The sequence below is a fragment of the Gorilla gorilla genome, chromosome 6 (genome assembly GCF_029281585.2).
Source record: "Gorilla gorilla gorilla isolate KB3781 chromosome 6, NHGRI_mGorGor1-v2.1_pri, whole genome shotgun sequence".
In the NCBI taxonomy this organism is placed as follows: domain Eukaryota; kingdom Metazoa; phylum Chordata; class Mammalia; order Primates; family Hominidae; genus Gorilla; species Gorilla gorilla.
The window spans coordinates 134494275-134515930 of NC_073230.2; the positions used below are offsets into that span (position 1 = coordinate 134494275).

General features: G+C 34.9%; 1 long non-coding RNA gene across 2 annotated transcripts in view; it reads left to right on the forward strand.

The window, feature by feature from the left end:
* The window catches only part of LOC129523803 (uncharacterized), a 63799-nt gene extending 43248 nt beyond the window's left edge, over positions 1 to 20551 (forward strand). Inside the window, exons 4-5 of one of the 2 annotated variants that reach the window (XR_008667431.2) lie at positions 15384 to 15559; positions 20207 to 20551. This is a non-coding gene — a long non-coding RNA (uncharacterized lncRNA). The remainder of the gene's footprint in view (positions 1 to 15383; positions 15560 to 20206) is intronic. The other variant, XR_008667432.2, reaches the window with a different exon arrangement.
* Positions 20552 to 21656: the final 1105 nt, after the last annotated feature.

A 21656-nucleotide genomic window follows, 5' to 3' on the forward strand; every position in this document is an offset into this window, starting at 1 on the left:
GAGGACTGTAATTGAGATAATAGGCAAATGATTCAAACGTGCTGAAACTGAAGCATAAAGAGTTTTGTAAAATGTAGGGTACACAAAGAAGGTTATAGTAACTCTTCACATATGAACTGAGATGATAAAATAATAAAATTGATTGCATAAGTTGAATACTATTCAGTCATTCATTCAAACATACTTATGTAGTTTGCCAAACTTCAGTGTGAGTTGTGAAGATATTTCATTCAAAAAACATTGCCTTTATGGAGCTTACACACTAGTGTTGCTGTAGGAAGAAGATAGCACATAAATCCTTGATGAACGGTTGTAGTGATGAAAGTTCTGTAGAAAAAGACAAAACAGATGAAGGAGCTAGTGAATAAAGGGTTGGGGAAGGTGCGTTGAAATGGTAGTCAGGCAAGGTCTCACTGATAAGATGACATTTCTTCAGAGACAATTGTCAGTAATAAGAGTAAAAGAGCAAAGTAGGGAACCTGGGGAAGAGCATGACAATGACAGGGATGGGCACAAAAGCTCAAGAGCTCCAAGGAAGCATGTCTGCTGCATTCAGGAAATATCGAGGAGCCAGTACTAATTAGTCCAGTGTTACCTGATGTGAGAGAGCTCTGCGTGTCATATACATGTTGTATATTTGAGTGTCAAATAACATTATATATAATATACCAAACACTTATTTAGCATCAATTGAGTCCAAATACTAGAACAGATGAAGAATTCCCTTTAGAGTAAGTAAAAACAAAATGTCATGAGTGATACAATGTTTTTTTCTCTCTCTCTCTCCCTATCCCTCCCTCCCTCATCCCTCCTTATTCGCACACATGAACAGACATACACAAACAAGTGTGTAAGAAATAGCTAATTTTATATCTCTCTCTGAAACAGAGAAAGATGCAACTGCTTTTGTAAGTAGGATTTAATTATAAGAAAATCATAATTCTTAAAGATTATATTAGGGAAATATCAATGCTTCTTAAATTGTTAAAATAATCTAATTGATAATTTCACCCAAAGGAATCCATATAGAACATTAAATTTCACATAGTCATCAGTGTATCACAGAATCCCCAGTTTTGTTCTAAGCTATTTTTTCTAAATCAATGAAATGATCATGAAGAACAAAAGTTCAGCTCTTTAAATTATATTATCCTTATATAGTTAAGATGAACTTTACTAACTTACATGGTATAGAGAAAGCACGTCTGATGTACAATTTTAAAATGTCCTTTTATTATAACCTAGCTAAGGACAAGCATTCAACTCTCATATATTATTAGATATGTTAATAATGAATGTAATAAGAATTTAATCTCAAAGAAGCTGTGAACATTTTAAACAGGAAGGGGAACATCACACACCGGGGCCTGTTGTGGGGTGGGGGGAGGGGGGAGGGATAGCATTTGGAGATATACCTAATGTCAAATGAGGAGTTACTGGGTGCAGCACACCAACATGGCACATGTATACATACGTAACTAACCTGCACGTCGTGCACATGTACCCTAAAACTTAAAGTATAATTAAAAAACAGAAAGAAATAGTGCACATATCTTTCACTTTTTAATTTCAAAATCTCGTGATGCATGATGATTTATTTTTTTTTCTAGAACCTCTGAAACCATGCTTTTGAGTCACCGAGGGGGATGAATACTTCACCTATGTGTTGCAACCAGGGTCTTTCTGTCTGATGCTCACAGCCATGTCTGATGAGCAAATTAGTAGTTTATTCCTTAAGACTTTGTTGTTAGGTCAAGAGTTTTACTTCCCATCCCCTATCTTTGACCCCATGAGTTCCATGAGGCATTATTAGAAATAAAAACATACTGGAAGGAAAACGACTCACCGAAAATGAGCTAGTCTTGGTTATTAAGGCATTAAAGAAAATATATACTATTTCATAGTTCTACAGTTTGGCAGTTGTGGTCTGTTTATTGCCCTCATCAGAGAGATGACTCATCACTTAATTAATAATTACATTTACTAATCACTTAATGTATAATTACACAAATACATGTAAAGCAGAATTGTTGTTTGTAATTATCATTAAATATTATTTATAACGATTAGAATAAGGAACTCCTCTACCACAGAATTAAAACAAGAACTGAATATCTTGATTTGATAGCATTGTAAAAGCCTTAATTTAAAAGATGCCACTTTGTTCTTTTTTATAGCAATACTTATTATATTTTATGGCTGTTGTTATACTCTGATTCCTATGTATTGTTTCCTTGAGTCATAGTTTTCTGTTAATATGCTGTGTCTTAGGTGGTAGACATTACATTTAGTGTAATCGAACCTCATCTTCCTACAAACATGTAATTTGTCGTATGATATTTCTATTCTGATCCCTGCAAGCTGCTAAGTATGGGGATTTTATAGTGTCTGCAAGAGATATCAGTCTAGGTTGCTTGTCAAGCAAGGGTTTGCTTTTACAGCAGGCTAGATTAAATAGAAATTGACTTTAGTCCCTTTTTGCATGGCTACTATAGGGATAATAAAACAAATGAGAATTAGATAGGTTTTAATGTTGTAGATAAGAAGACTACAGAATGGGAAATTTATTGTCTATCAGCAGAAACGAATAGTGACTTATAAAAATAATAAGAGAATCAAGCCTGGCAATTGGTATCCTCACTAAACTCATGGAAATACCTCATCCTGGCATTTTCATCCAGTGATTTACTTAACTTTGAATTAAGTCTTCTCCAAAATAACACATTTTTACAATCTATTGCATTGCGGTGCCTCTGATCTTGCAACTATGATTCTTGATTTCATTCAAAATTTAAGGATTATTCAGTCAATAATTAGACAATCAATAGTATTTTTGTCTTGCTGACATTTTTGTGAAAAGACATACTAATCTCTCACTTTTTTAGATATTAAAGAAATAACTTAATTTTAAAATGACTTTATTCATGTTAAAAACCAATGGATTAAATAAAAATATTTCCTTGCCTCCATTGTGTGATTAAATACATTAGAGAAACTCTCTATAAACAAGAAGTCAGTTGTTAGAGATGGAATGCTATTTCATATAAAAATATGTATACTCTTCTATTCTGTAGTATTGACTTACTTTATTATTGTTTATCTTTACAGCTGTAGATTGTATTAATTTATTTGTAATCTGTTTTGCCATCTGATTGTTTTGACTAGAAGTCTGTTTTGACATAGAATAGAGTTTTCAGTAATCCCAATCTGAATTATTTTCAACAACCCAAAAATAGCTAATTATTCTTTCTGAATAATTAGAAAATTACCCCTTACGTGGGGATGACTATCTCTACTCATGATGTGTTTTTATGAATGGACACTGAAACTACAGGCTTAGAACATTATTCACTTACTTAGAACTACATGTATAATAGAAATCATTTTGTCTTATCTTTAATATAAATTTATTATTGTCACACAGATGTCTACTTCTTGGAAGTGTAAAATTTGTTTATGTAATAGACACATTTATCAAATACTAATCATGCACACCCTATTAGAAGGGCATTTTGTTGGGTATATAGTGACAGACAATACTACTAGCCTCTTGGATTTGTATAGTTCTATAGTTATCAATAAATGAATGAATGGTTAAATTAATCAAACAAACAATGGAAATATAATGTTATAAAAGATGAGAAATAAAAAAAGTGGAGAGAAAAGTAATGCTCTGTTTTACTGAAGCACATAAACATTTTTAACAAATGCTGTGAAGTTACTGTTTTCTTGTGACTTTTGCAAAACATTGTTTTTTTCACTCAAGAATCTTTGCTCACCCAATTATCTTATGGTAAAAATTAAATTTGTATACTTTATTTCTATCACCAATATATCATGATTTTCTAAAATTCTTCAACATGTATATGAAGTTTTGAGTTTCCAAATGGAATCTTTGAGTTACACTCCAGTCATTTTTTAATTTGTTCAAATGCAATGGATGAAAATGTCTGTGTAACCATTTCATTTGTATAATCTTTATGTCAATCTCCAAACCTCTCAGAGACAAGATTTGCTGTGGTTTTATTGTTGTTTTATCCTAGCTCATAATAGCTGTCAATTAGAAAGAAACTTCCTCCAAGCAAGTTTTCTGATGAGTGAGCAATCATGAAATTTTAATCAATCCTTAAATGTAGTCACTGTTTATAAACTGAGATGGCATAAGTTACCTCCATAATATTTCTTTACATGGTAATGATTACACACCTCTTCAGTGTTTCTTTCTCTAGGCCTGAGTGGACTGCTGTCAAATGTAGATTGCTTCTGATCAGATATAAAGATGAATCATGAAAGTTAGAATCCATAACTTCTCAGGGAAGATGAGGAATCTACTGATACTTATGAAATAAATAACTCACTCACATTCACATATATTTTTATAAGTTCAGAGGGGAGAAAATGCATCAAAATAATAAATTTCAAGAAAACAAATCATACTCTATTCCGCTCTATGATTTACCGGGTACTTTTAAGTCATTTCCTCCGTTTCTCAGTTTCTAATAAAAAGAAGCATAAAAAAATTAGTAAATTAAGAAAGTATTAGAGATGTTAGATCTGGAAGGAATGTATGAAAGATCAGTATAAGTTAAAGAAGCATAGATTTTTCTATACCTGTTTGTATGAGAGAAGCAAGACTATGACCTAGTGTTTTTTGCGCTCTATTGAGAAATAGAAATTGGTGTTTTATTGGTACTTGAATAAAGTAAATAACTATATGAGAAGTTGGTGACTAATGTTAGTGGTTAGGACAAACATCCACTAACAATGGTTTGTTGACAGGAACTGAATAATACTGGGATGAATATCTACTAGTAGATTTTTAAGAATCTGCCTTAAGAAGAAAACTACCTTAAAACGGAGGAGGGTGGAGCAAAGAAAGAGGAAACACCTGAGTCTATTTTGTTTCAAAGATCATCAACATGTTCATTATGAACAAAGAAAGAAATATTTAACAAATTTTCACAACTTTAACTGCAAATTTCAGCAGTACAACAACAGAGACATCTGTGGATTGGGAAACACTCAGCCTTGTGATAAAATAAAAACTTCAGCCGAATTACATTTAAAGGAGTTTAATTGAGCAATGAACGATTTGCAAATTGGGCAGCCCCAGAATCACAGCAGATTCACAGAGACTCCAGTGCAGCCATGTGGTGGAAGAAGATTTATAGACAAAAAAATAAGGAATGATGTATAGAAGTTGGAAGAGAGGTACAGAATGGCTGGATTGGTTACAGCTAAGCGTATGCCTTATTTGAACACAGTCTATAAACACTCAGCAGTGTATGAATGGTTGAAATATGGCAGCTGGGATTGGCCAAGACTTAGCTATTGTTACAGATGCATACTTCTAAGTCAGGTTTTGAATTTTGTCTGTCTATTAACCTAGGTTCATCCTCAAGAACTCAAATATAGAAGTATAGAGTTCTTCTCGGGCCATATTTAGTTTGCTTGAACAATTCCCCCTTTTTGGTCATTTTGTCAATTTTGAAAGATTGACCAAAACCTTAGTCATTGACATTACTATCACCATCGTAAATGTACCTATATGGTCTTGAAACCCACTGGGAAACAGTTAAACAGTGGGTTTTGTAAGGAGGGAATGAGGACTGAGTAGAGGGTACCTCTTTATGCTGGAATGTTCTGTTTACATGAGAAAAAACAAACCTGGTCTGTTCTAGGATCTATGCGTTTCCTTAAAGTCTTAGTTTGATTGTCACATTTAGCACGAGTGACTCCATTTTGTTTGGTTTAGCCTGTTGGGGCCCAGTGCATGAGCTCAGTCCAAAACAATGGCCTCCCATAATTTTGTTTAAAAAAATTCCTCCTTTTTGACCAGGTTCTCACTTAGGTGAGAGACTGACAAAAACTTAAGGCCCTAGTGCCACTCTCAATTACCATGATTTTGGGTTTCCTGTCTCACCGTGTCATTCATAGTTTACAGTGTCCTCATGGTCGCAAATTTCTTTCACCTTTTCTCATTCCATTTGAAGAGAGACCATTGACAATCTAGAGATGGCTGCATGCAAACATTTACAACCTTTGAGAGAATACAGTGCACCGGGGAGACTATTATGATGATTATTAGAAGGATAATAAGAATTTGGAGTATGCTCCTTACCCATACACAGAGTCCCTGTAAACCAAACTATCTAATATTAAATAGATTACAAAATGAGCTAGATGAAGAGTCTACTTGCTTGGCTAAGTAGTCTTTTCATTAATCCCCTACAACTAAATTTTCATAATCTACATTTGATGTATTTCTCCATAGGCCACAAGTGCCAGCAGCTGCACAGGTACTTTTTAGCTAATTCTATTATTTAGCATAACTGTCACAGGAGAATTTAAAGTTGGTTGTGTAACCGTAGCCTTTACAGTAGAGTCTGCCATAGAGCCCATTACAAGGGATACATTTCTAATTATTGCCTCTTTTATTCTAAATCATGGAAAAATGATGTAACAAATGGTGTCCTCCTAGAACAGTGAAGGCCTCCTGGCAATGTTTTCTTTAACCCGTGTTGTGTGTTAAGAGGAGTGAACCAATGTTCTGTTTCTGACTGATTATGAGGCAACATATGAACCATTAAAGTTTTTCACCTACATTGGGCCGCCTACTTTTATCTATCAAAGTATAAGGTTATTCATGTATAAGGCTGGCTGAAAACTTCACAAATAAAAGTATACCCCATAAGTGTATATAACAGACCCCCTTTCTACCTCTATTGTTCATAGAGGCATAAGCAATATTCAAAGATAAGACTCTCGTGATAGTAGAAAAGTCTTGATCCATGGTATTGGGAAAAGCTGTTCACATCAAGGGTGCCATCTTCTTCTGGGGAGAGACTTCCCTGGTTAGTTTTACCTTAAGGGTTTCCATGGGTGTACAGTTCCAAGATTGTGGAGGAACCCTTCCCAGTTTTAAGATTATGAACCCAAAGTTCAAGCTTCCAAAGTTTTGCTGCAATGAGGATGGCAAAGACAGTCTTTCTCTGATGTTCTCAGAAGATCCAATCTTCAGGTTCTAGACTGCGAAGGGGTTATCCTCGATGAACCATAGAAAGCTTTCTTTACCTGGTGAAAATCCATAATAATCTACTGTTACAACATCAGCTCTTTTGCATGGAAAGCTTTTGTACAACCGGAAAACATACATTGAAAATGACAATGGAGTGAATGTTTTTATAAATGTTTAAATGGCCCATCAGGTAGCCAAATGTACATGAAAAATTTGATTGTCTTGCCAGGAATATGGAACCAAACATTGGTTTTAAACTATCTCCACAATGTATAAGTCACCAAATTAATATATTCAATTTGGATTATTTTATCATTTTCATGATGAGTCATGGAATGCAGAACCTTTAATAACAAAAGCTTTAAGGACTCAGGAATGACAAGGGCAGACTTTCTGGTTCTCCATGAGTCCATGCTTAATATTGGACTTATGTCCTTCTTGAATACCAGATGTTTCTCCAATGTAGGTGCTTTAGCACTGTTAACTGATGGGTTATCATAGGTAATTTGACTTAGACCATGGAGTTCATTTAAATTGTATATCTAAAAGATTTTAGTATTGACTGACTTGGCATGATAATCTGGCATACTTGGGTTAGCAGTTTTATAAACCAGTCAGTCTTTTTATTAGAGTTTCAGGAATTTTTACCCAGTCCAACTCTTGGGGAACTGGGGAATTCATGGGAAATTTTTACTCATTATATGATTTTAAAGTTATTAGAAAATTGTATTCAAGAGTGTTTTTCAGGGTCCTTTCCATCCTTTCACGAACCTTTTAAAAGAAAACATATTCTAGGATTTTCCGTGCTTGCGAGGTTTTCAGAAACTGCATTAGCATTAAGCAATTAACTGTGGAGATGACTTTAAATACTTATAGTTAAAAACACAATTAACAATGAAATTTGGTTATTTCTGTGGGCTACAATAAAGTAACATAATAACCTTAATTATGTTTGATCTCATATACTGAAACATATTAGAATTTTAGAAATCCCACACAATTTTGGAACATATATTAATATCATTCACTAAAATAAAACCTGAAGATTAAACATTATTTTTATTTTTACAGTACTTCCCATGATTTTTAAACCAAATAAGTCAAATTTCACTGATCCATTAGAGCGTTATTGATGTTAAGCCCAATTTTAATAAAACCTTATAGACAAATGTATATGATCTTAATCAGTTTGATCATAAGGTAAGAATTTTATAAACCTTTTATAACCCTTTACAATTTTTGTTAAAGAGTAGATTAGGGCTCTAAGAAAACCTGTTGTGCTTTTATTTTGATGTTCAATTTAGAGAAAAACCAAATAATACCACTTGTTACAATGTTAACCTTTAGCGACTTTTACTTTTGGTGAAAACCTTGGCAACTTTGGGATTTTAATTATGTACTAGGTGTGGAGCCTAGTGAGAGGAGAGAAAGACCCTCTCACATTGTTTTATATTGTTTCATATTCAGTAAAAACAACAAGGAAGTAAAATCAAAGACAGGCAGCCCAGTGCCAGGCCCGAAACCAGGCCTAGGCCCGCCTGGCCTAAACTCAGTAGTTAAAAATCAACTTATGATTTAGAAGCCGATGTTATTCATAGATTCCTTACATTGTATAGAAGAATATTGTGAAACTCCTTGCCCTGTTCTGTTCCTCCCCAACCACTGGTGCATACAGCCCCTGTCACGTACCCTTTGCTTGCTCAAGTCAATCACGACCCTTTCATGTGAAATCTTTAGTGTTGTGAGCCCTTATAAGGGACAGAAATTGTGCACTCGGGGAGCTCGGATTTTGAGACAGCAGCTGGCCAATGCTCCCAGCTGAATAAAGCCCTTCCTTCTACAACTCGGTGTCTGACAGGTTTTGTCTCTGGCTTGTCCTGCTACACTAGGACCCAGACAGAAATGCAGATAAGGTCTGACTCTTTCTAGTATCTCACTCCATGTGTCTCAGGCCTTACCTAACTGTAAAACAGGGAAGTTGTACAGGGAGCATGGCTAATTCCACATGTCCCCAGGCCTTATCTAATGCTCCAAAATAAATTAAACAATTTTTAAAAGTCAAAGCAGTTTTATGACCTTAAAGCATTTAGGAAACCTAATATCTGACCTGCATAATTTAGACCAAATGTTTTATTTTTGCCAGTAATCTTTAAAGCTGTTTTTATTTTCCAAAGATTACTAAAGTTACATGAACTAAAAGGCATTACAGTTTTACTTTTTCTTTCTAAACATTTGACTTAAGTGTTTATTTTTGTTTAAGTCAATTAATCAGAGCTCTTTTATGTAAATATTACACACAACACATATGTAACTACACAGACAGACAGATAGAAGATTACTATAGTAGTTGTGTTACAGGGGAGTCCTTGTTCCCAGAGCTCCCAAGATGGTGGCGGGCAGCTTCCAAAATGGTGGCGGGCTGCTTCCAAGATGGTGGCAAGCCTCGTGTTCTCTGACCTGGGGTTCTTGGCCTCACAGATTCCAAGGAATGGAATTTTGGGCCATGCAGTGAGTGTTATAGCTCTATTAGAAGCCGTGGGTCATGAAACAGAACCATGGAACCCAGCGACTAGTGTTCAGCTCGATTAGGACGAACCTGGGCACTTAGCCATGCAGAAACAATGGCAAGCCTTTAGCCTGATTGGGAGTGGCAATGGAGGCCTCACTGGATCAGGAGCACAGCAGACACCCTGCCGGATCCGGAGGGATGGAAGTCAGCAGCAGGTCTGTGATGGCGGCAAACAGCAGTGGTGGATGACAAGGGAAAGCTCAGCTGGAGCTGTAACAAACACAGACCAGAAGAGAGTGCAGTTGCAAGATTTAATAGAGTGAAAACAGAGCTCCCATACAAAGGGAGGGGACCCAAAGAGGGTAGCCGTTGCCAGCTCGAATGCCTGGGTTTATATCCTGATCATTGTCCCTCTCACTATGCTCTCAGGCAATAGATGATTGACTATTTCTTTACCTCCTGTTTTTGCCTAATTAGCTTTTTAGTGAGCTCTCTTTACTACCTGATTGTTGGGTGTGAGCTAAGTTGCAAGCCCCGGGTTTAGAGGTGGATGCAGTCACCTTCCCAGCTAGGCTTAGGGATTCTTAGTCGGCCTAGGAAATCTAGCTAGTCCTGTCTCTCAGTTGTAAGATTTTTCATTTGCCAGTTTTTAAGTTTCTTAATTGGTTATTGGCTTTAGGGTGGAGTCCTTAGAAGAACAGGGCCAGAAAAGGGTCTCTGATGCCTCCTGTTTTTCCCAATAAGTCCAGGCTGTTAGAGCTTGAATATCCATTTTTAATTAAGCTGACTTTTAACTACAGCACTTCTTAATAAAGTCCTTTTAAAATTTCTTATTTCCTGACTTTAGCCAAGCCAAATGGCCAATATTTCTGACTTTTGAACTTTACCAAAGGTAACCTCCCAGATGCTCAGAGAAAGGAAAACTTAGTCTTTGGAGGAGAAGAGAATAGACAAGGACACACAGATATTAAACCAGAAAGGACTTATTTCCTAAGCTGGGAATCAAACCTGGACCAACACTGCAAAATGGCAAAACATTAACTACTGAGGTACAGCACAAGAAAATCTCCAGTGCTCTTCCAAGAAGTCTAGAGTAGTTAATTTTGAGCTTGCAAAGGCTTTTAACTAGTGAAGATAATTTTTAGAGCTAACTATGACATGAAACCTAAATTCCTGTTCCCTGGAAGGCAGAGACCAAGAGAAAGTTGTGCCACATGGTTAGAAGATCAAGCTCCCAAGGACATAAAACAAGATGAAGACCTCGTCCAGGTTTTTGTTTGTTTCAGGGACCTGCAACAAAGTTTGTTACTGATCAGCTTGCTGGGCCGTCGTGAGCAGCGAGCTTATGTGTGCCTGACCCCATGTTTTATCCTAAGGTACCCTCGACACAGAAAAACAAATTCATAGCACAAAATACACCAGATTGACTACAGCTTACCGCTAGCCTCAGAATTCTTTTTGCATTAATTAAACCTTTACAGAGGAGATAAACAGTGATTTTTACCATTCATGCAACCAATTTGCACACCAAGAGAGAAACTAGAAATCTGACTGGTAAGAAATTCTTACCCTTTTGCCAACATGCCAGCCTTCTGGGTTCCCTTTTCCTGAGTGGCCCTAGTGACTTGACTTGCTGCACCATCACCCTGGGGGCCAAGCTTCAACACAAAAGAAATTTTTTTTTTAATTGCACTTCAGTGTGTTGTTGTTCATTTAGAACATTATACTGTAAGTTATCTTTAGTAAGATTTCACCATTTCTGTAAGACTTTGGTGCCTCCTGGGCCTAATGTATAAGCAAGAAAGAACTCAGTTTTTCAGAAATTAAGGATCCCATTTTTACCTAAAATCTGGGCTTTACTCTTAGGTTCTCTTGATTAACTTAGCCAATGATTTTTTTTTCTTACCTAGGAGTGCAAGAAAAATAAAACAAAGGGGTAGAACACAAAAATCCCTGTGAATTTTTTAAAAGACAAATTGTAAAACCACTGCAATATTACTGCTTACCACCAGTTCCTTTCTGACCCAGTCAGATGTAAGAGGCCTCTTACTGTTTCCAAACCAGTTAATTCCCAGATCAATTTCATTCCTGGACCCAGTCCAGTTTCTGTCATGACTTCCAAACCCAATTTGGATCAGAAACTCAGAGAGCTCAAAACACAACTCTGTGGAGCTCCGAAATCCAAGAGGGAGCTTACCCAAAATCCCCAGCCACTCTGAGAAGTCAGTGTACACAAGTGGGTCCTGCAGTTACCTTGCATGTTCACTTAGCACTCTTGGAGGTCAGTAGAAGCTTCACTTCGGATCCCACTTCTGACACCATCTGATAAAAGAAAAACTTCAGCCGAATTAAATTTAAAGGCGTTTAATTGAGTAATGAATGATTTGCAAGTTGGGCAGCCTCTAAAATCACAGCAAATTCACAGATAATCCAGCACAGCCATGTAGTGGAAGAAGATTTATAGAAAAAAATAGTTCATGACGTACAGAAATTGGAATTGAGGTACAGTACAGCTGAATTGGTTACAGCTTGGCGTGTGCCTTATTTGAACACAGTCTGAACACGCAGCAGTGTAGGAATGGTTGAAGTATGGTCACTGGGATTGGCCAAGACTTGGCTATTGTTACAGGTGTATACTACTAAGTTGGTTTTTGAATTTTGTCTGTCTAATAAGTTAGGTTACAGTTAATCCACAAGGGCTCAAATATAGAGGGATGGAGTCCTTCTCAGGCCATATTTAGTTTGCTTTAACACTTGTATTATCTATCTACTGATACTGAGTGGTGATTGTTAGGCAAAAAACCCATGATCATTTGCAGGAATCTGGACCTTGTTTTAGTTCTGGTTCTTTATTTAGCTCTGATTCTACCAGCTGTGTTAACATGAGGAAACTAACTTGCCTAATGCTCTGTGAACGCATTATAACAATTGTAGATAACTACTCACTTCATGGCTGTTTTAAGCTTAGTGAAAAAATGTGTTATACTATTTAGCACAATATTGAGTAATTTTATCATTTTTAAGTAAAATATTAATTCTCAGTATTATTGAGTATTGATCATTACTATTTAAACTCTTTAAACATCTGAATTAAAATGTATGTATAAAAGTTACTTTGTTCATACTGGTCATAAAAAATGGTATGTTACATTAATAGAAGTTGAGGTAATATTTGCCTCATGGCTTAATAAGAGTTAAAGACTTTTTTTCATTGTATTTCCACATTTTGACTATACTGTATCTGGGTATGATTCTCTTTGCATTTGTTCTATTTGGAGTTTATTAAACTTGTTGGGTGAATAGGTTAATGTTTTTCAGCGAAATTGGGAAGTTTTCAGCCATTATATTTCAAATATTATTCTGCTTTTTTCCTTTCCTTGATCTGAAACTACTATTATGTATTTATTCATGAACTTAATGGTGGCCCACCTTTCTCTGAGTGTTAGTTTATTGCTCTTCTTTCTTATTTTTCTCTGTTTTTTAGATTGCACAATCTATATTGATTTATTTAAAAGGTCAGTAATTTTTTACTCTTTCAGCTCAAGTCTGCTGGGATCCTCTAGTAAACTTTTCATTTTGGTTGTTGTACCTTTCAACTCCAGAATTTTCTTTCATTTTTTTTCTTTATAATTTGTGTCTCTCTATTAACATTCTCTATTTGAGTCATAATCCTCATAAGTTTCTGTATTTTTAAGCACTTTTAAATTTCTTTGAACATATTCACAATAGCTCTTTTGAAGTCTTTGTCTGCTAAGACTGTCATGTGGGCTCCCTAAAGGCAATTTCTGTTTACCTGCTTTTTTTCAGGTACATGAATCACAATTTCTTGCTTTTTTGCATGGTTTTTATTTATTGTTGAAAACTAGATATTATAAATAACAAAGTGTAGCAACTCTGGAAACTGATTTTCACCCCCTCCCTAGTCTTGTTTGCTTGTTTATTTGCATCCTAACTTGTTTGACTATTTCAGTGACAGACTCCTCTTCAGATGCTTAAGTGTGAGCATAAGTAGAGTTCTCCCTCTCCCTCATCCCATGGGAATTAGAGTGGATTTCAATGAGTTATATTTGACTTTCCTTTCCTGATTTTCTTGCTGTGTTTCTAGCTGGTCTGTCTTTATGGTATTATGCCTAGATATTAGACTCTACTAATTGTTTGCTACTATTGCTTTCAAGCATGCTCTGAGCATTTTGGAACCTTTTGCAATGGTATCATATGAAACCAGTATTTGAGGGTTATTCTGACCTTGGGAGAGCTCTCTTTAGCTGTTTATTTTCTGGTTTCTGTGTTAAACTTTCTACTGATCCATCATTTTATTTGTTGCACCATTTAGCTATCATTCTTCTCTTAATTGCTCATGATCAAAATCTCATTGTTTTCCAATGTGCCTTTCAGGTTGAATTCTCCTATAATCTCTTTTAAATAAATTTATTTACCTTAGTACATACTTTGGAGTTTTGTTTGCTTGTGGACTTCTTTTCCCTTTGGGCAGAGCCTCTGAGTCATTGCTCTGGGGCTGGGAGACAAGAGTCAACTGCTTCTCTTGAAGTGACATTCGGGCTCTACAGTCAGAGTTCTAGGAAAGAGTAGTAATTTCTACTATTTGCAGTCTCCCTCTCTTGGCATGGAATATCCACCCTGTGACTGAGGTAGTGTGAGAATATTTGAGGCCCAGTATTCTTAGGCTGCCAAGCCTGAGTTACAACTCCTAGCCTATAATTGGGGGCTGAGTAGACTAAGGAAGTTTCTGATCACTTGCCTAGACTAGATCATCTACAACATAGAGCTGAGGAGATGAGAAATGTTGGAAGGTTTTTTATCCTGACATAGCCTTAGGTTAGGAGCTGGGAAAGAAGAAGCCCCATGTTCTTGGCTGAATCAATTTAGATTAGAACTTTCATCATGGTGAACATGGAGAGGGTGGATGAGTCTAGCTGAAATATGATGTACCTTTGCTGTTCTTACTGAGATTTGGTAGATTTTCTTAAATAAATGTTTATTCATTTTCTGTATGCCCTTATGACAATTTTTAGCAGTTTCAAATGAGCATTTTTGTAATTTTCACTGGTTATGGTAGTTTTACTAGGGAAAGGGTCCATGAAGATTCTCACACCACCATTTCAGAAGTGACATCCCTAGAATAAACTTTCTCGAAAAGATTGTAAATGCTGGTTATCTGTCATTAAGTCATGTTTTAAAAGCAGAGGGACATTTCAGGTCCTGTAGGAAAGACAGAGAGGAGCTCTAGCTACTGAAGCAGAAAGATACCAAAGACTCTGGAGAAAGTCTGTGAAACTGAGTCAAAGCTGAGTGATCCCATAAAAATGGAACACAAGATTCTAACAAAGAATCCAGCAGGGTACTTTTATGTTCAGGGCTCTCAATTCTTCAAAGAAGGATTGGAGAGGTTCAAAGCAATGTTTAGTAACACAGGCTTGAGTAAATGGCACTGGAAAGTTCTATTTCCTAACAGAGAAGGACTAAACACATATTGCCACCACTAAGACTATATCATTTTGGCAGTAATGTATCTTTAAAAAAAATCTTCTGGCTTTCTGCAAAGAGTAAATCATTACCTACCTTTTTCTGTAAGAGGTAATGTCTTACACTGTTAAAATGACACCTACAGTAAGGAATAGAAAATTGATGTTAAATGCATTCCTATTATGTTAAATAGAAAACATTAGAAATGCTTTTTCTGACATTTTTTATAGTAGGAAAAAGTGTAGCTAAATACACGAACTATTTCTGTCCATTACTGATAAAAATGTGGTCTGTATTATATATTTTTGTATTGTAAATCTAGAATTAGTTGTAATTGGTGTAACTTAGTCATTTACTCTTATTTCTTTTCAGATGTAAAGCCTCTGTTAATACTTTTCCTGTTAACAACCTAACTATTCAACCGCTGAATAAAAACCATTAGGACAACTAAAGTAACAGAAACTGAGAGATTTTGGCAAGAAATAGTCATTCCAATATCAATAAATACGGAGGAAATGCAATTACTTTTCTTTGCTTAAGTTTTCCAGGTTTGTGTTCTTAAGTATGAGTCACAGCATTTATAACAAGCCCAGAATGTACCATTTTTATACAAGAATTAAATAATAGCCCAAATTAAGTATTTGGCTCTTAGGAATTTGAGAACTTTTGCAAAATGATAACATCTTTCATAAAAAATAAATGTTGTAAAACTATATATATTTAATAAACCCATTGCAGTAACCAGCAAAAATAAATTTAGCTTTCTGAAATGTGTAATTGCATACTGAATGTTTCTCTAGATACTCTCTGAAACTTGGAAACTAAGTTTAAAAACATAAACTGTTTTTCTTTAAATAAGTGCCATTTGAAAGTAATACTAAATGTTTACATCATGTTTATAGTTTTGAAGAAATAATTCCTAGAAATAAGATTGTATTATCAAGCATTATAAATCTAATACATTTTCATTTCCCCATTTGGGAGCTTAGTATGCTTTCTGAGAGTCTCTGTCATTTCCTGTCAATTGTTCCATCTGGATCATTGAATAGAATCCTCTCATATTCCCTTGTATGTGTATGCAGACCCTATGGTGTTGTTTTCTGTATCATTGTCACCTATACTTTCATTAACTTTATTTTGAATAAGCAATAGTGAAAGAATAGCAATAATAATAATAACAACAAAACAAAACAAACAGTGAGCTAGAAGCTCCTATTTTTGTCTCAAAATTAGTGGTTCACATATTTAAAGCCAATTTGACTACAAGCTCTCTGTAACTTTTTAAGTGAAAACATATTAGTGAAATACTATAAGCTCTTTGTAACTTTTTAAATGCAAACATAGTAGTGAAATACTGTTACCATACATTAAATTGCAAAGCATTTTGTAAGTTTTTAATTTTTTTGCAAACACACAACTCCATAATCACAAACCAGAACAACATGCCAAGTTTTTGACATTTGAAGCTTCCTGTTTTCCTCCATCCAACATGGCTTTTTATTTTTTATTCTAGTCCAGTGTTGTTTTCATAGCAAGTTACCATATTTATTTCTCTAGATGTATACCTTAATTCCATTATATTTCTCTATCTATTTCTACCCTCTCGCTGGCTTTCTCCTCTTTTCCCTTCTTTCTTTTCTTTTTTCCCTCCCTCCTTTCCTTCCCTCCCTCCCCCCTCCTCTTTTCTTTTCCTTTGCTTTCTTTTCTCTTCCTTTCCTTTCTTTTCATTTATTTTCTTTTTCTTCCTTCCTTTCTTCCTTCTTTTCTCTTTCTTTCTTTTTCTTTCTTTCTTTCTTTTTTTCTTTCTTTCCTTTCTTTCTTTTTCTTTCTTTCTTTCCTTCCTTTCTTTCTTTTTCCTATATTTCTTTGAATTCTACTTATCTACCTGTCAAGTCTTTCAAATATCTCTATTATGTCACTGTCTTTTTAAGGTCCTTCTTATTCCCTCTTCCACTTTTGTAACTCATTTTTTTTCTAGCAAACCTATTTTTGTCTCAAAATTAGTAGTTCATATGTTTAAAACCAATTTGACTATAAGCTCTCTGTAACTTTTTAAATGCAAACATAGTAGTGAAATACTATTACCATACATTAAAGTGCAAAGTTCTTCATAATTTTTTCATTTTTTGCAAATACACATCTCAGAACAACATGTCAAGTAATGCCAACATTTCAAATCCTTCCTTTGGCCTCATTCTAGTTAATATAAGTGCCAAAAGAAACACTGTAATTCTTTGTGAAATTTTAATCACAGATTTATTTTATAGATACTATTCAGATTTTTCTATATTTTTTCTTTAAGTTTTAGTGTTTTACAAAGAAGCTAATAATTTCATTAGAATGTTAAAATTATATACGTTAAATTTTTTGTCATTTTTCAATCCATGTAAGGTATATGTGATATGCTTTTTTTCACTGCTAGTGCTAATTCGTATTTAAAAAAAAACTTACAGATGTTTACATCATTTTTATTAATCTTTTCAAATTTGCCATGTAATGTTTACTGTGTCTGAATATTTTCTTTCCAAGAAACTTTATCTGGAAGGCTTTCTGTGTTATAAGCGGAGACTTATATTCTTTTACAATGGGTTAAATGACATTTTCACAAAGAAAACACAATGATATAATCAGCACCCAGATCAAGAAATAGAATATGACCTGCTTCCTAGAAGACTACCTTATGCATTCTCTTAGTCGTTACCGTTTTACCCCCTCCCTTGGCAGTTTCCTCATTTTTAACACTGAAGATCATGTTAGTTTTTTGTTTTCATTTGTTTGTTTGCTTTACTTTTCCATAAATGCATATATACGCATTATCTCTTAAAATGCTTTTTTATTCAAACATTACAGTTAGATTAATCTAAATTATTCTAGTATGGCTAATATTTGTTCATTCTCATTTTTACATACTATTATTAGTCACATTTTGTAGAGCTCTAGAACACTCTCAGTATTAATCCAATTAGAATATATATTTTGAAAAAAAGTAATATTTGCTAGTCTAGGTCTTACTTTCTGTTGTAATGTACACATTCAAGGCGACAATACATCTAAGAAATATTCAGGACATTAACACAGTCTTAGTGCTTGATAGTCATTGAGCCTTTTTGGTTCCCTGCCTGGTACCCAAGCATCTGAGAAGTGACAAGTCAGCCCACTGTATAGTGGAAGGCTGATGGAGTGGAATGCCCTAAATATGTTTGTCTTGATAAACTGTCACAAGAAAAAAGAATGGAAAAAGACAGTGAGTAAATTAATTAAAATAAAGATGAGTAAATAATTTAAATAAAGAATGAATGTGATGCTGCCTTGTATAAAAAAATGTAATAGTGGAATTCTAAAGGGACTATTCTATTGCTTTTACCTAAGGAAAGGTTGTCCATAGACAAAAAGGTTTCAGAATTACTTTTCTTTAGAAAATACTGGCAGCTGCGTCAAAAATGTCAACTTCACAAGTGACACTGTCACTTCATGATTTGCTTCTTAGTAGGACTAGGCTTCAGAGTGAGGCAATTTGTGTTATTGAACAACAAAACTCCCAAACAAGGGGGATATCAAGAAGTGGTTTTAGGAGGGTAATGAGCAAATCTTTGGGGGACAAAGTATAACTCTGCTACTCTTCCAAGCATTACAAGTTTTACTTTTATTACAGAAAATAAAATTTAATTTAAATATATTATTTGAAAGCCTACCATATGTCAGAAACAAATATGTGTTACTTTACTCTGCTAATGTGAGTATTATTTATAAGATCTTGGCAGAAAAACTTATTTATTTACTCTTTGGTTATGCTTATAATATAAAATTAGATGTTAATATACTATCCTAATACTGTTGTATAAATGCTTTTAAAAATCACAAGATAGAAAACAAGGCAAGGCAATTAAAATTACAAGTAAGAATAATATTGTATCACAGATCTTAAAAGGGATCTACCAGTGTGTTATTAGGTATTTGAAACAATACTAAATATAAAATTTAGTGTTTCTTTTGCTCTAGATAATGTTTTCATTGTGTATGGTGTTTTTACACATGTGCTTTATAAAAACTACAAGTTGTTGCGTTATTTACAATGTATATTCAGTTTTTTTTGAGGTATCGTTTGTGGAGGCATTCTCTGCATTTGATAATACCCATATTCTTGGCCCTGATTTCTTGAACACTCCTTTCTTTCTATAATGTTGAAGGTATATGTATCAATTTTTGGAAGAGTCTTGTTTAATGATAGGTAACAAAAATAAACTGGAAAACAATAACTGTTCCCACATAGGTGTTGACATCATGAATTCAATTTCTAATATGTGACGTATAACATAGAAAGCTGAGAAATTGCTTTCAAATAAATTTTTTCTTTGATATGTCTACATATGTAGGTGCTTGTGTATCAGTTTTTTTTTTTCATCCATTTGTCAGGATTCTTAGATATTAAACTTCAGTTGTATCTCCGTTCCATCAATCAGAAAATTTATTGGTAATTTTTGTGAAATTTTCTGCTATTACCAGTGACAGTTTTTTTTTTTTTTACTACCCTTAGGGAATTTTACCAATTACTCCCTTTCTAATGGAGGCAATTTTGAAATCACTAGAATCTTTGAAACGAAACAGTTGGCAGTTTCAGGCAACAGTAGATTTGAAGTGTGGTTGTTGGGAGGTTTTCAGAGATGCTATAAATGCCTGGGGCATTGGTCTCAGAAAATAAACAAGATCACAGCTGGGTTCTGAACAGCTGAAGTGAATAATAATGGACTTCTAGGCCTCTGTGATGTCTGTTACCATTCCTATCTTAAGTCTTAGCATTAACATACATGATTTTATTTTTCTTACAGTAATTATTCTATAGTTGAGTAGCTCCACCAACAAATAACGGAACTGTTTTGAATTGTAAAAGGATGAGAAATGGATACTTTCAAAGACACCACCAACTTTAGAACCACATTATGTGTGTGTGTGTGATTGTGTGTGTGTGTGTGTGTGAGTATGTGTGTGTGAGTATGTGTGTGTGTCTGTGTGTGTTGGAGAGATTGGAAGGAAACCAAGCAAATATACCTCCACAACACTGTTGCAAATTTTAATCATGGATTAGGTAGAATTTTTATTTATGATCTAGCATATGGGTCACTTTTTGAACGTTACATGTGTAATAGGAAAAAGTGTGTATTCTTCAGCTTGTTAATTTTTTTTTTTTTTTTTGACAGGGCCTTTCTCTGTTGCCCAGGCTGGAGTGCAGTGAGGCAATCTTGGCTCACCACAATCTCTCCCTCCTGGATTCAAGCAATTCTCCTGCCTCAGCCCCCCAAGTAGCTGGGATTACAGGCACGCACCACTACACCCGGATAATTTTTGTATTTTTAGTAGAGATGGGGTTTTACCATATTGGCCAGGCTGGTCTTGAACTCCTGACCTCGTGATCAGCCTGCCTCGGCCTCCTAAAGTGCTGGGATTACATGCATGAGCCACTGTGCCCGGCCAACTTGTTAAATTTTTAATCATTCTGCTCACCTTTTGCAACCTTACTGACTTTTGTGTCCACCTTATCTAGCAGTGGCTGAAATTTCCTTCTATGATTATAGATTTGTCTGTTATTTCTTATAGATTTCTCAATATTGCTTGTATTATTATTTTAAGTTAATACCATTAGGCATAAAAATTCCAAATTGTTATCGCTTTCTGAATAAATAAATCTTAATCTATTATCAAGTAATTCTTTTTCTTTAGAAATCGTTTCTGACTGTAAGTTTGCTTTGTTTGAACTTTTGTAGCTACTACATACATATACATATATATGCAGTAGCTACAAAATGTTTCAACTACACTTAAATTTTTACATTTTTTTTGTGGTTTTCTTTTTTTTTTTAATTATACTTTAAGTTTTAGGGTACATGTGCACATTGTGCAGGTTAGTTACATATGTATACATGTGCCATGCTGGTGCACTGCACCCACTAACTCGTCATCTAGCATTAGGTATATCTCCCAATGCTATCCCTCCCCCCTCCCCCCACCCTACCACAGTCCCCAGAGTGTGATATTCCCCTTCCTGTGTCCATGTGATCTCATTCTTCAATTCCCACCTATGAGTGAGAATATACGGTGTTTGGTTTTTTGTTCTTGTGATAGTTTACTGAGAATGATGATTTCCAATTTCATCCATGTCCCTACAAAGGACAAGAACTCATCATTTTTTATGGCTGCATAGTATTCCATGGTGTATATGTGCCACATTTTCTTAATCCAGTCTATCATTGTTGGACATTTGGGTTGGTTCCAAGTCTTTGCTATTGTGAATAATGCCGCAATAAACATACGTGTGAATGTGTCTTTATAGCAGCATGATTTCTAGTCCTTTGGGTATATACCCAGTAATGGATGGCTGGGTCAAATGGTATTTCCAGTTCTAGATCCCTGAGGAATCGCCACACTGACGTCCACAATGGTTGAACTAGTTTACAGTCCCACCAACAGTGTAAAAGTGTTCCTATTTCTCCACATCCTCTCCAGCACCTGTTGTTTCCTGACTTTTTAATGATTGCCATTCTAACTGGTGTGAGATGGTATCTCATTGTGGTTTTGATTTGCATTTCTCTGATGGCCAGTGATGATGAGCATTTTTTCATGTGTTTTTTGGCTGCATAAATGTCTTCTTTT